This window comes from Triticum aestivum, chromosome 3B (assembly GCF_018294505.1).
Source record: "Triticum aestivum cultivar Chinese Spring chromosome 3B, IWGSC CS RefSeq v2.1, whole genome shotgun sequence".
In the NCBI taxonomy this organism is placed as follows: domain Eukaryota; kingdom Viridiplantae; phylum Streptophyta; class Magnoliopsida; order Poales; family Poaceae; genus Triticum; species Triticum aestivum.
Window position 1 is genome coordinate 582,566,509 of NC_057801.1, and position 13,430 is coordinate 582,579,938.

A 13,430-nucleotide genomic window follows, 5' to 3' on the forward strand; every position below is an offset into this window, starting at 1 on the left:
CGAACCAATCGTTCCCCCCGCTCCAGGTGTCTAGCATCGTCGCTAATCATCCGGGCGGGACAATGGTGCCCGGTTATAACGATCTTGGAGATTACCTGCCCGACGATGCACATTTTGATATAATGGAGGTGGACGAACACAAATACGAGTACGGGAAGCCTCTCGTCAAAGATGAAAGATCTCTAACAACGATGATGCGAATATTCCATGATTGGTATATGAAAACCTGCAGAGAGTCTGAGGGGAGGAATATTTTGTCGTTGGAATTGAATTGTTGAATGTTCCATTTGAGGAGTTCTTCGAGTTTTCAATCTAAAGGCCCTCGGTAAGTTAATGATCACTTGCTACTGCCTGTAAGTAGTACTACTTTTTTTCATTAAGTCTCTATATATAGGTCAGCTCTTTCATTGCATGTATTTTTAATTATCCTCACTATATTATGCAGATTGAAGATCGCCGAATTGAAGAAAAGACAAATCGGTGATATTGGGTTCATTAACACAAATCTCATAGATGCATATATGGTTAAATTTCAGGCCAAAGATACCGAGGCCAAACTGCTACAATCGTTTGTATTAAATCAAAACAAAGCTATAATACTCTTCCCTTACGAATTCCAGTGAGTGTTACTGTCTTGTGCATATTCGGTTTCCCTTATTAGTCGAGGTTATAGTAATGTAATTGATGAGTTATGCATGCGTGCGCAGCTTCCACTATATTCTCCTAGAGATTAAGCTTGAGCAGGGACTAGTAACCATCTTAGACTCCAGATGAAAAGATCCCAAGGAGTATGTGGACATGACTGCAATTCTAGAGAAGTAAGTTAAATCGATCATTATCGCACCATATCAGCAACTTCAATTTGTTCATTTCCTGATATCAAGTAATTGTTTTCTTTGTCTGGCAGGGTTTGGAATAAATTCACCTCAAAAATTCTGGGAGTGCCGAAGAAGCTGCAATTTAGATACCCGAAAGTAAGTACTATAGTAGCATGTTCCACGCATCTCCTAGTGATTCAAGCGCTAGTTTCATCAATACCATTTAGCATGCTTGCTAATTATCAGTTTGATTGACCTCTATTTCTTGTAAAGTGGTTGTGGCAGGAACAAGGAAATAATTACTATGGATACTACATTTGCGAGTCCATCCGCCACACAACCTGTGAGCGGGGCTACTCCGACAAACAATATGAAGTGCATAAATAATAATATTCACAATTTTATTTTATTACCATCATTTGTATTCAGTTTCATTTATTTATATATATGTATTGACCCCCTTCTTCAAATAACATATTTCGGATGCGGGATGAACTCCTACCACCAGATCGTATGCGAGGAATTCAAGAGGAATTGGCGGCATTCTTTCTTGACCACGTGATCGCTAAAGACGGAGAATACCATGTGGACCCTGAGTTCATTTGGAATTAGGAGATTATATTGTAAGAGATAATTATATTGTATATATGTAGCCAGTAGCGTCGGATAGATATACAAGAACTTGTTGTTCGACCAATCTCTCAGAGAAGGAGAGGTGGTCGATATCACTTCTCTATGTATGCATATGTTCATGACGATTTTTTGTTTCCTTCATTTGCTTACTAGCTAGCGTGTCTAGTCCTCTCTATACGTATAGTACATAGCATCGACCAAGCACGGAGATAAGAGAGGACACTTCTCTATATTAATTAGCTAGCTAACACAATATATGAAACACCTAAATTAACCCCCCCCCTTCAAAAAAACAAAAACCCCAGCACCTGAAATGCTGACGCGTGGATGCCTATTGGTCCCGGTTGGTGCCACCAACCGGGACCAAAGGGCCTCCTGCCTGGGCTCGCTGCACTGGCCACGTGGAGGCCCATCTGTCCTGGTTTGTGTAAGAACCGGGACTAAAGGTCAAGGGCATTAGTAACGACCTTTTAGTCCCGGTTCCAAAACCGGGACAAAAGGCCCTTACGAACTGGGACAATTGGCCCTTTTTCTACTAGTGCACTGTCGTCCGCGAGCATGCTTTTCTAGAATCATCGAACGAGCAGTTTTTTTAGGGGTATCACCACTTTTTGTTAAATCAAAATAAATTTAGGATACAAGGGCGACTGGCACCATAAGTGCCGAATAGGAACTGGGTAGTTTTTTTTACGCAAGCGCTCATATACACACGCATACACTCACCCCTATAAATGCACACACGCACACCCTGTCCTTATGAGCATCTTCAAAAGACTGAGCCGACATATCATTTTGAAATTTATGAAGTCACCGTAGGCACCTCGTCATCAACGGAAACGTCTCCTCCCACTGAATGCGCATCACCAGGATTTGAACCATAGTGGGTTGGGGATACCATAGTCATTCTACCCATTTACCCATGTTTTTTTTGAGGTGATTCAACCAGTTGGTTCGTGGAACTAGGTAGTTGGGTCAATCATTTTTTTGTTTTTGCATCGAGCGAAACATGAGCCTTTCTATTTTGGCCTGCAGTCGCGCTGTACCCTCGTCCAATTCATATTTTGTTTGAGCTCCTCGGTTTTTCCTGCGACACAGTGACTACCGTTGCCCTCGATGGTTTCAGGATGATGGGCACCCCTCGCACAAAACAATGGAAAAAACACAGACCTGTCCTTCGCGTGTACGTCGATTCCGATGAATGCAATACCGCCACCACCACCGGCGTATATATAATCGATGGCCATGCCTAGAAGTTAGAACAATTCGATTGTCAACATGTTGTCACTTACACTCCTAGTCAACAGTTCATGGCTCCTCATCTGCTCTCTCTTCCCTACTCTAGTGGCCGCCGATCAGTGAACGTCATACATTGTCCACATGGACAGGTCTGCCATGCCGCCAGCGCATCCAACCACCATGAGTGGTACTCTGTCCTGCTAGCGTCTCTAGCAGCAGTAGCAGCCGACTCACACGGCGGCGTCCGTGGCAAGCAGCCGCGGCTTTTCTATACCTACGACGAGGCACTCCATGGCTTCGCAGCCACTCTCTCGGCCCCCGAGCTTGCCGCGCTGAGCCGCGCTCCGGGCTTCGTCTCGGCTTACCCGAACCGCCGAGCCGACATCCCTCACGACACCACCCACTCCCCGGAGTTCCTCCACCTCAGCTCGTTGGTTGGGTTGTGTCCGGCAGCCAAGCTCGGTGAGGGCGTCATCATCAGCATAATTGACACCGGAGTGTGGCCGGAGACCTCGAGCTCCGACGACGTCATCATAGCCCCCCGTGCCGTATTGGTGGCGCGGCAAGTGCGAGTCGGGCGTGGCGTTTGAGGCTTCCTTGTGAAATCGAAAGCTTATCGGAGCGCGTTACTTCAACAAAGGTTTGGTCACCATGAAGCCTGGCATCGTCATCGGCATGAACTCCATGCGCGACATCATAGGACACGGCCCACACACGTCGTCGACTGCCGGGGGAAACCCCATGCCTTGCGCGTCCTTCTTCGGGTACGGGCTCGGCATGGCCTGTGGAATTGCCCCTCGTGCTTGTCGAATATAGGAGCAAATTACTATGAATTTTAATCCGAATAAACAGAAGATAAATCATGACAGCACTAGTAGAGATTAAACTAATCACGCGAACTAGTAAAGTAGATGAACAGATCACATCTAGGGCACATATTAGAAACATGAATTCTACCATTATCTCGAACAAGAAGGATAGAATCACATACAGTGTTGCGGGAGCAGCACCGCCGGCGTTGATGTTTTCGGCCATGTCATTGAGGATGAGGTTGCCGAGGTTGGGGAAAAATCGTCGTTGGCAAAGTCGTCGTTGCTAGCAGTCGCGCGAGTGCGCTCCCCAAAAACCTGATCGCCCCTCTCCTGTACAGGATCACGAGTGGCGGGGTTCTGTAGGCCTGCTGTCCCTTCTCGCGGTGCACGCCGGAAGGAGGGATGGAGAAGACTTGCGTGGTGGCGCAATGATCTGGAACGGTGGTGCAAAACCATATGAACTGGCGGCAACTAGGGTAGACGTCTGCCTAACTATATAGTGCGGACCGAGTAGGTCGTGGGAATAAACCCCATGTCCGAGCCGCGATCCAAAAGAATCGGAAACGGTTCAGTAATTAACGCGTCCATTAATTATTAATTAATGACTCATTAATTTTCCCGAGCAGCAAAAATACATACAACGTGCATAGCTCTAGCTCGGCTCGGCTCAATCCCGTAACCCGCGACGCGTCGTGATGAGGCATGGCGTAGCGAGGCGAGCGAGGAGGAGGAGCGCGCGTGTAGGTCTCCTCTTCTCATGCTCATACAAGTGGTAGAAGAGCTCACCTTATACATAGGTGCAATTCCCTCTCAACTTCTATGGTGGGACTAAACTTTAATCTCACTCACTCCACTCACATGTGTGCATGACTGGGCCAAGAGAATTTTAGAATTTTAGTTGGGCTTTGGGCAAAAGGCCTACCAGAAAAATTCCAACAATCCCCCACAAACTCTCATTGGCACATCTCATCATTTAAATCCAAAACATTGTTTATATACCGATGTTCAGTGGAGACTGTAAATTTGAACTTCCACTCAGAGATTTATGCTACACTAGATCACAACTTGAATAGTGGAGTATGCCTTGACCTACAAGTTTCTGCGAGACTAGTTTCACACAAATTCTTAACCGATACTAGGCTGCCGCAAGGCTTCCTTGCGGGTGGAGCGTATGCGTCATACTCCAGGGCCTTTCATGAATTTATTAGAGAACACCCAATTCTCACAGACCGCGACGTTAACAGTCAAATTCATATAGGTGTGTTCCTCAAGAGATGCTCTACAGGACAACATCTCTGCTTACTCAAATAAGCCACTTGGAACATATTAAGATAAATATCAACCTACCATGCAGATCAGGAGAGTATTGCATCTTCACGGAGTGGGATAATTAAAATAAGGAAGCTCTCCTCTCAGTTGACCAATAGCTTGTCTCCCACTTCTACTTCACGGGATCTCCGATCACATAGAGTGGGTTATCACTATGGACAACTCATGCGGTGGGTCTCAAATCCATCTCCATCGATGCATTATCTATCACATTACATGATAAAACCTTTGTGAAGGGATCTGCCAAGTTTTTCGACATTTGGATATAATCCAACGTAATAACTCCGGAGTTCCTTAGTTTTCTGACAGATTTTAGTCTCCTCTTCACATTCCTTGAGGACTTCATATTGTCCTTAGAACTGTTTATCTTGACGATCACAATTTGATTCTCACAATTCATCAGGATAGGGGGTATTGGTTTTTTAACCATAGGTAAGTCCATCAAAAGCTCACGAAGCCACTCTGCTTCAACAGTGACAGTATCTAATGCTGTAAGTTCTGCTTCCATAGTTGGCCTCATTAAGATGGTATGCTTGCAAGACTTCCAGAAAATAAAGCCACCTCCAAGTGTAAAAACATAACCACTTGTGGCCTTAATCTCATCAGCATCAGATATCCAATTCAAGTCACTATAACCCTCCAGTACCCTTGGATACCTAGAGTAGTGAATCCCATAGCTCACAGTGCCTTTCAAGTAGCGCATAACTCTCTCAAGCGCACACCAATGATGATCTCCTGGTTTTGACACAAACCGACTCAGCTTGCTCACAACAAAAGAGATGTTAGGTGATGTCTACTACACAACCTTCTTCTTGTAGACGTTGTTGGGCCTGCAAGTGCACAGGTTTGTAGGACAGTAGCAAATTTTCCTCAAGTGGATGACCTAAGATTTATCAATCCGTAGGAGGCGTAGGATGAAGATGGTCTCTCTCAAACAACCCTGCAACCAAATAGCAAAGAGTCTCTTGTGTCCCCAACACACCCAATACAATGGTAAATTGTATAGGTGCACTAGTTCGGCGAAGAGATGGTGATACAAGTGCAATATAGATAGTAGATAAAGGTATTTGTAATCTGAAATTATAAAAACAGCAAGGTAACTAATGGTAAAAGTGAGCGTAAACGGTATTGCAATGATAGGAAACAAGGCATAGGGTTCATACTTTCACTAGTGCAAGTTCTCTCAACAATAATAACATAGATAGATCATATAACAATCCCTCAACATGCAACAAAGAGTCACTCCAAAGCCACTAATAGCGGAGAACAAACGAAGAGATTATGGTAGGGTACGAAACCACCTCAAAGTTATCCTTTCTGTTCTATCTATTCAAGAGTTCGTAGTAAAATAACATGAAGCTATTCTTTCCGCTCAATCTATCATAGAGTTCATACTAGAATAACACCTTAAGACACAAATCAACCAAAACCCTAATGTCACCTAGATACTCCATTGTCACCTCAAGTATCCGTGGGCATGATTATACGATATGCATCACACAATCTCAGATTCATCTATTCAACCAACACAAAGTACTTCAAAGAGTGCCCCAAAGTTTCTACCGGAGAGTCAAGACGAAAACGTGTGTCAACCCCTATGCATAGGTTCATGGGCGGAACCCGCAAGTTGATCACCAAAACATACATCAAGTGGCACATGATATCCCATTGTCACCACAGATAAACACGGCAAGACATACATCAAGTGTTCTCAAATCATTAAAGACTCAATCCGATAAGATAACTTCAAGAGGAAAACTCAGTTCATCACAAGAGAGTAGAGGGGGAGAAACATCATAAGATCCAACTATAATAGCAAAGCTCGCGATACATCAAGATCGTGCCATAGAGAGAACACGAGAGAGAGAGAGAGAGATCAAACACATAGCTACTGGTACATACCCTCAGCCCCGAGGGTGAACTACTCCCTCCTCGTCATGGATAGCATCGGGATGATGAAGATGGCCACCGATGATGGGTTCCCCCTCTGGCAGGGCACCGGAACGGGCTCCCGAGAGGTTTTTGGTGGCTACAGAGGCTTGCGGCGGCGGAACTCCCGATCTATCTTCTGTTTTGATGTTTTTAGGGTATGTAGGCTTATATAGGCGAAAGAAGTCGGTCGGGGGAGCCTCAAGGGGCCCACGAGAGGGTAGGGCGTGCCCAGGGGGTGGGCGCGCCCCCTATCTCGTGGCCTCCTCAAGGATCTTCTGACGTGAACTCCAAGTATCTCAGATCATATTCTTCCTAAAAATCATGCTCCCAAAGGTTTCATTCCGTTTGGACTCCGTTTGATATTCCTTTTCTTCGAAATACCGAAACAGGCAATAAAACAGCAATATGGGCTGGGCCTCCGGTTAGTAGGTTAGTCCCAAAAGTAATATAAAAGTGTATAATAAAGCCCATAATTATTCAAAACAGATAATAAAATAGCATGAATGCTTCATAAATTATAGATACGTTGGAGACGTATCATCATTCCTCATGGCACTCGCCAAATACATAAGCAAGCCAATAATCTGAGAATACCTCAGTTGATCTCTAGCAATCCGTCGATTCTTTCAAAGCAGCACACTAGCATCATATGGAGTTGGAGAAGGCGTGCAGTCATTGTACCCAAAACGACTCAAGATCTTTTCCACATAATGAGACTGAAGCAGTGTCATCCCACGATTTCCATCTCTCAACAGCTTGATGTTCAAGATAACATCAGCTACTCCTAGATCCTTCATCTCAAAACAGCGAGGTAAGAAGTCCTTAACCTTCTTGATTAGATCAAGTTTGGTTACAAACATCAGTATGTCATCGACATACAGACAAAGAATAACTCCTTCGCCCCCATGCTACCTCTTGAGCACTGCGTTGGTTTTCCCTTGAACAGGAAAGGGTGATGCAGCAAAGTAGCGTAAGTATTTCCCTCAGTTTTTGAGAACCAAGGTATCAATCCAGTAGGAGGCTCCTCAAAAGTCCCTCGTACCTACACAAACAAACAAGAACCTCGCAACCAACGCGATAAAGGGGTTGTCAATCCGTTCACGGTAACTTGCGAAAGTGAGATCTGATAGAGATAATAAGATAAGATAATTATTTTTGGTATTTTTATGATATAGATTGGAAAGTAAAAGATGCAAATAAAAGTAGATGGAAAACTTATATAATAAAAGATAGACCCGGGGGGGGGGGCTTAGGTTTCACTAGTGGCTTCTCTCAAGATAGCATAAGTATTACGGTGGGTGCACAAATTACTGTCGAGCAATTGATAGAAAAGTGCATAGTTATGGGATTATCTAGGCATGATCATGTATATAGGCATCACGTCCACAACAACTAGATCGAAACGATTCTGCATCTACTACTGTTACTCCACACATCGACTGACTCCTGCCTGCATCTAGTTTATTAAGTTCATAAGAACAGAGTAGTGCATTAAGCAAGATGGCATGATGTAGAGGGATAAACTCATGCAATATGATATAAACCCCATCTTTTATCCTCGATGGCAACAATACAATACGTGCCTTGCTGCCCCTGCTGTTCCTGGGAAAGGACACCGCAAGATTGAACCCAAAGCTAAGCACTTCTCCCATTGCAAGAAAGATCAATCTAGTAGGTCAAACCAAACTGATAATTCGAAGAGACTTGCAAAGATAACCAATCACACATAAAATAATTCAGAGAAGATTCAATTATTTCTCATATATAAACTTGATCATAAACCCACAATTCATCCGATCTCGACAAACACACCGCAAAAAGAGTTACATCGAATAGATCTCCAAGAAGATCGAGGAGAACTTGGTATTGAGATTCAAAGAGAGAGAAGAAGCCATCTAGCTAATAACTCTAGACCCGAAGGTCTGTGGTAAACTACTCACAACTCATCGGAGAGGCCTTGGAGATGATGTAGAGGCCCTCCATGGTCGATTCCCCCTCCGGCGGAGCGCCTGCGAAGGCTCCAAGATGGGATCTCGTGGATACAGAAGGTTGCGGCGGTGGAATTAGGTTTTCGTCGTGCTCCTGGATGTTTTCGGGGTACGTGAATATATATATAGGTGAAGGAGGTAGGTCAGGGGAGCCACGAGGGGCCCAGGAGGGCGGGGGCGCGCCGGGCACCTCGTGCCCGCCTCGGTTACTTCTTGACGTCCACTCCAAGTCTCTTGGATTGCATTTGTTCCAAAAAGATGGCCCCGAAAGTTTCATTCCGTTTGCACTCCGTTTGATATTCCTTTTCTTCGAAACACTGAAATAGGCAAAAAAAACATCAATTTGGGTTGGGCCTCCGGTTAGTAGGTTAGTCCCAAAAATGATATAAAAGTGTAAAGTAAAGCCCAAAAACATCCAAAACGGGTAATATAGTAGCATGGAACAATAAAAAATTATAGATACGTTGGAGACGTATCAAGCATCCCCAAGCTTAATTCCTACTCGTCCTTGAGTAGGTAAATGATAAAAACAGAATTTTTATGTGAAATGCTACCTAGCATAATTCTCAATGTAACTTTCTTTATTGTGGCATGAATGTTCAGATCCAAATGATTCAAAATAAAAGTTCATATTGACATAAAAACAATAATACTTCAAGCATACTAACAAAGCAATCATGTCTTCTCAAAATAACATGGCTAAAGAAAGCTGTCCCTACAAAATCATATAGTCTGGCTATGCTCTATCTTCATCACACAGAGTATTTAATCATGCATAACCCCGATGACAAGCCAAGCAATTGTTTCATACTTTAGTATTCTCAAACTTTTTCAACTTTCACGCAATACATGAGCATGAGCCATGGACATAGCACTATATGTGGAATAGAATGCTGGTTGTGGAGAAGAAAAAAAGGGAGAAGATAGTCTTGCATCAACTAGGCATATCAACGGGCTATGGAGATGCCCATTAATAGATATCAATGTGAGTGAGTAGGGATTGCCATGCAACAGATGCACTAGAGCTATAAATGTATGAAAGCTCAACAAAAGAAACTAAGTGGGTGTGCATCCAACTTGCTTTCTCACGAAGACCTAAGGCATTTTGAGGAAGCCCATCATTGGAATATACAAGTCAAGTTCTATAATGAAAAATTCCCACTAGTATATGAAAGTGACAACATATGAGACTCTATCATGAAGATCATGGTGCTACTTTGAAGCACAAGTGTGGTAAAAGGATAGTAACATTGTACCTTCTCTCTTTTTCTCTCCTTTTATTCTTTTTTTCCTTTATTTGGCCTTTCTTATTTTTTTATTTGGCCTTTCTTTTTTCTTTTCTTTTTTTATAAAGTCCGAAGTCTCATCCCGACTTATGGGGGAATCATAGTCTCCATCATCCTTTCCTCACTTGGGAGAATGCTCTAATAATGAAGATCATCACACTTTTATTTATTTACAACTCAAGATTACAACTCGATACTTAGAACAAAATATGACTCTATATGAATGCCTCCGGCGGTGTACCGGGATATGCAATGAATCAAGAGTGACATGTATGGAAGAATTATGAAGGTGGCTTTGCCACAAATACGATGTCAACTACATGATCATGCAAAGAGCAATATGACAATGATGATGCGTGTCATAATAAACGGAACGGTGGAAAGTTGCATGGCAATATATCTCGAAATGGCTATGGAAATGCCATAATAAGGTATGGTGGCTATGGCTATTTTGAGGAAGGTATATGGTGGGTGTATGGTATCGGCGAAAGTTGTGCGGCACAAGAGAGGCTAGCAATGGTGGAAGGGTGAGAGTGTTGTTGGCGTTCTAGGAACAGGGGTCCCCAGACTTGCCTGCCTGCGGCCTGCGGCATGGCTCAAGGGGTGGCCCAGTACAACCCGTCTTCATCAACCCAAGCTCAAGACCCTCGCGAGGGGCCAAGCCTCATGGGCGGATGACGCAAGGCTTCCTCAGAGGTGGTCTCACTAGGCAGGCTCGCGAGGAGGCGGAGAAATCAAGGCAGGGGTACCTCACGAGGTGGTCATGACGTAAGCCATGACGATCGATACCAGGCAGGTGCCAGGCGGGCGCCAGCCTGCGCAGTGTCCTCATTTCCTCTTTGGTGCAAAGGGGGCAAGAGTAGGCGCGGAGTACCGAGGCATCAAGCAAAGGTTACCATATCGGTGCAACAAGACCAAGACCAGTAGAGCGGCAGTACGGAGGTCGTCGTGGAGCCCAAGACTGCGTCATCGCCAGTGCCTTTGGCAGTCGAAGACCAACTTTAGTCAGGATAACTTGTACTAGCTGTCCCCTTTCAAAATGGCTGTTGTTGGCTCCCTTCGCACTCATTATTTGGGATGAGGACCAAGGCCTCTATAAATAGAGATAGCCACCACAGGAGGAGGGGATCGAATCCTGCCCAAGGAGAACACGGCACCAACTCAAGAACACCCCTCGCGAGGCTGCTCTCTCCCTGTACTGTTCATCATCAGCCCCAAAGGCAATCCACCACATCACACACACTGGATTAGGGTATTACACCACAATGGTGGCACGAACCAGTATAAACCTTGTGTCCCTTGTGTTGTTCATCGTGTAGCTTAGATTCATGGCGAGGTGTTGGGACGTGGATCGATAGGGAGTGGATCTTCGCGTGCACCCCAGAGTTTGAACCTTAAGGGTTTTGCCGGAACCTGATATCCGACATTTGGCGCGCCAGGTAAGGGTGCACCAGAATCTTTCTTCCGCTATCACGTGTTCCATCGTTCGTCGCATCCATGGCCGACGCTCGCCGAGCTCGCACCGAGCGTCGGGCTGCTCTCACCGCCCGCGTCGCCTAGACGGCTCCCGTCGGTGGGGCCCCCCATCGTTCTCCGTCGCCTGCCGCCAACGCTGCCACCGGCCCAGCGTGGAATGAGCAGCAAGCATCGTTGCTGCATCCCTCGGTGCGGCGGGATGGCCGCACCGCCACTCCGTCACTGACCCCAGCTGGCTCATCGTCTCACGCTCGTTGTGCTCCCACGGACACGCAGGCCGCGTTGCTCCTAGCATGTGAGCTTCTGCACTACTGCCCCGTCGACGACCTCTATGAGGAGTGACTCGCTCGCATCACCGAGCTCGTCAGCGCCGCAGGGGGCTCTCCTACGCGTCCCTCTCACTGCCTCGCCCTCCATCCTGCGTGGGTGATGCAGCTCAGGAGGTGCCTCCGCCCCCAAGAAGGCGCCCTGGCTCCAAGGCGCGCGGCCCCTGGACGAGACCCGCCGCGTCCAGCACCCGCGCGACCAGAAAGGAGCTGCCAAGAAATCCCTCGTCCTCAAGAAGGCGCTGGCGTACTCCCCGCTCCAGCACGTCAAGATCGCATCCCTGCGCCAACACGTCAAGACCCTGTGCTGCCCCTAACGGCAGCGCGCGGGAATCTCCAAGAGCAAGCCCCGCGTCTGCGAGCCTCGGGAGCTAGGCATCAAGGCGGCCAACGGGGACGAAAAGGTCATGGCGAACTGGTTTCCCATGGCGCTCAAGGATGGTGCTCGCACCTGGCTCCTGAACCTGCCTCCCGTCTCGATTTCCTCTTGGGACGAGATGTGCACCCGCTTCATCGCCAACTTCCAGGGCACTCGCGACCGTCCTCCAGTCGTGAGTGACCCGCGCCGCATTGAGCAGTAGCCTGGATAGACCTTGCAGAAGTACATCCAATGCTTCAACAATGCTCGCCTCAAGATTCCCAAGCTGACCGAGGAGGCCATCATCTCAGCATTCTCTGCTCGCCGTCTGCGACGTCAAGATGAAGGAGGAGCTCGCCATCCACGAGGATCTGTGCACATCCCTGGAGCTGTTCAACCTAGCGACCAAGTGCACAAGAACCGAGGAAGGGCGCATCTCCCTCCTCGAGCTTCCAGCTGCTGACCCAGAAGAGAAGAAAGTCAAGGCCAAGGACGTGAAGCGCAAAGGAGCAGTCGTGCTCGTAGCAGAACTAGACACGAAGCGCGGCAGAGACCAGTCGGAGTCGTCCAAGGGCCACCGATTCTGCGCCTACCACAACCTCTACACCCACAACACCAACGAATACCAGGAGCTCAGGGCCATTCGAGAAGGACGCATTGGTCGACGCCCCGAGCGCAACGACCGGGGCTACAACCGGGGAGGAGGAAGAGGTGGGGGACGATGGGACGACCGAGGCCCTCGCTAGGAGTGGCGTGACCGGCCTCGCGAGGATCGCTGGCAGGACCAGCCTCGCAAGGGGGCTTGGAGGGATCAGCCTCGTGAGGACCGCCCTGAAGGCAACGCAGACCTTCCTCCTCTACCACCACCGCCAAGAAGGAATGATGACCACCACCAGGACGAGGGGGCTGGGGGCTTCCAGGAGCCGCGTGCTATCGCTTGCATCTTGGGCGGTGCCCAAGCCCCAGCCTCTCAGCGCATCTTCAAGTAGTTTGCTCGCAAGGTGAACGCAGTCCTTCCCAAACTCGAGGCCACGCGCGCTCTCAGGTGGTCCACGTGCGCCATCACGTTCAACTCAGCAGATCAGCTCAAGTGTGCGGCTACAGCCGGCGTCCTCCTAATGCTTTGTTCCCCAGTCATCAACAATGTGCAAGTTACCAGGACCCTCATTGATGGCGGCGCATGGCTCAATGTTCTGTCCGTCGAGACATTCAACAACCTCCAAGTGCCTTATGATC

The 13,430-nt window shown here is 47.1% G+C and overlaps 1 pseudogene; it reads left to right on the top strand.

The window, feature by feature from the left end:
- The first annotated feature begins 2,726 nt into the window (after positions 1-2,726).
- The window catches only part of LOC123065799 (subtilisin-like protease SBT3), a 54,622-nt pseudogene continuing 43,918 nt past the window's right edge, over positions 2,727-13,430 (top strand).